The sequence below is a fragment of the Pteropus vampyrus genome, unplaced genomic scaffold, assembly GCF_000151845.1.
Source record: "Pteropus vampyrus isolate Shadow unplaced genomic scaffold, Pvam_2.0 Scaffold1, whole genome shotgun sequence".
Lineage (NCBI taxonomy): Eukaryota > Metazoa > Chordata > Mammalia > Chiroptera > Pteropodidae > Pteropus > Pteropus vampyrus.
In genome coordinates, this window is record NW_011888782.1 from 21,048,685 (window position 1) to 21,051,167 (window position 2,483).

The window sequence follows — 2,483 nt, forward strand, 5'->3', positions numbered from 1 at the left end:
ATAAGGGAAATGGCGCCAGACGCTGGAGGGCCGAGGGAACTGAGAGCGAGTTTCTTTGGAGACAACTGTCCTGTGTCAATTCCAGGACCCTATGGCCTTAACCTTGGGGAGGAGCCTGTGGGCAGGGTGGTGTCACCTTCTAACTGGGCCTGCTGAAGGGGCTTCTAGGGCCTTTCTGGAGAACATGGACATGTCAGAGGTATGGGGTAGGAAGGCTTTACTGGGCCTGAGAAAGCGCAAGTGGACGGCTGCGGGGGGCCTGATTTGGCCCTGGGACCTGGAGGGAGAGACTCTACCAGCTGCTCTGGTAGTAGTGGCTGCAGAGCATGCTGCTGCTGGGGCAAGAGCTCTGGGTGCTTTTTTGGACCAGAGGTGGCAGGGTGAGAGAAGGCCAGTATGTGCCACCATGACAGGGTCACTTGGAGGGTCGAAGGCCTGGGGATGGACGCACAGGTGCCCACGGGCAAAGGAAGAAGTCACAGAGGCACCTGGAAAAGAGTGCATCTCCTGGGCTGAGGAAACGACAGGGAAGAGGCCCAGCAGAAAGTCTCCAAAAAGCCCGCAGATACCCGTATGAGAATCCCCTCCAGCCACCCCAGCTCTCACTGTTCACGGGACCGGACCCCCTCAGGATGCGGCTGAGACTGTATTTACAAGGTAAAGTGGCTGCAGGCTGCTGTTCTCTTACCCAAGACTGAGCCGAAAAGCTGCAGGATCAGCCGGGGTTTCATCCAGGGCCAGGGAAGATTATCTGCACTGAATAAAACTGAGCGGGACAGGGAGAGACAAAAATAAAGATTGGGTTTGATGACACTGGGGGTCATGTTTGTTTACATATGGGCTTTGCAGGTATTTTCAATGAGGAATGTTAAGTGCTGGGACACGGGCTGTACAGAGTGGGGGCAAGTGATGGGGAAGGGGGTTGGGGAGGGTGACATTAAGATGAGGCCTGAAGGCTGAGTGGAAAGGAGAATAGTGTCTGGGAGGCGGGACCAGCAGTTGACAAGGCTGAGAGGAGGAAGCGCCTAGGCCTTTGAGGGGTTAGAGAGAGATGTGGTTACAGAAGTTGGCCGGGCTCTGGGCCCTGGGAGGAGTTTGCCTGGATCCTGAGGCAACAGGAAGCCATGGAAGGGTTTTATCCAGGAGGCAATGATCTTGGATTAAAATACTCTGGAAGCCGAGGTTAGAGGAAGGGAAACCATGAGATGAGACGAGATGCTGGCCCCAGCTAGGGAAGCAGCCGCAAGGAGGGACCACGTGGTGGGTTTTAAAGATGTGGAGAAGGTAGCACCAACAGGGCGAGAATGGCAAGTGGGTGAGGGGAAGCCTGTAGTTGATGATGGCATCTGTGGGGGTGCCCTCACCGATGGGACGGATGAGCTCAGAGTTGGAGATGTCCCAGGTCAGCAGCCGGATGTGCTGGCCTGGGGCTCAAAGGAGAGGCCTAGGCTCCCATAAAGATTTGAGACTCTTCTTTAGAGCATGGCACGGGGGAGAGAGTGTTCTCACTCTCTTTTTGGTAGAAGCCCAGAGCCTAAAGAGCTCGATCACCAGTCAGACACTGGAGGATATGTCCCCAAGGAGGCAATCCAGGAGCCTGGAGGAACCCTGGAGAGGGTGGTGCCATGGAAGCCTGAGGAAGAGATTTCCAGACGGGCTGCTGTCTTCTGAGTTAAATGCTGTGGATGGATGGGGTCTGCAAGATGAGGACAGGACAGCTCTGCTGGGTTCGGCCACAAGGCGGCCTCTGCTCGCCGGCAGAGCGGTTTTGGCAGGGTGGTGGAGCAGCAGTGGGTGCAGGGACTGAGGCGTGAGGACGAGGGAGGGCGAGAAGTGAGGGTCAGAGACCCCAGGTCCGAGCCTGGCTTGACGCACAGGTGCCACCGTCTGGCTGTTCTCCACGGCGGCTGCCCCTTGCTGCACCCACCCTTCCAAGCCCTTTGCATCACGTGAACCCCAAATCATGGTCCTCCCTTTCCACCGTGCCCCAGACTGGAAGGCAGGTCCTGGGTGCCTCTTGTGGGGGCAGACTGCTCTGCCCACACCCTCCTTTTCCTGGACCAGCCCATGACCAGGCCATTTTCCCGGGAAGACAACCAGAAGTCCGTCCTGAGTTGTGCTCAGGCTCTCATCCCGCTTTCCCTGTGACCCCATGCTGTCCAGGTTCGCTCAGGACAAGGCCTCCTTCCAGGCTCCTTGGGCCTTTGTCACCACCCTTGTCAAGTCTTGGCATAAGAACAAAGCCCAGGCCAGGTCATGTAAGCCATTTATTGGTTTGTTTTAAAAATATGTATCTTATTTATACACGAAGTTTGGTGAGAAGTGCTCCATTAGCTCAGACAACAGCTGGCATGTCACGCTTGTCCCTCCCTCCTTTCTCCTGCCTTCTCCTCCCCTCCTGCTGGTCATCGTGCAGTTCTAGAAAAAAAAAGAAAAAAAAAAGCCACGCTAAATGCTCAGGAGTGGGGTCTAGCCTGTCCCTG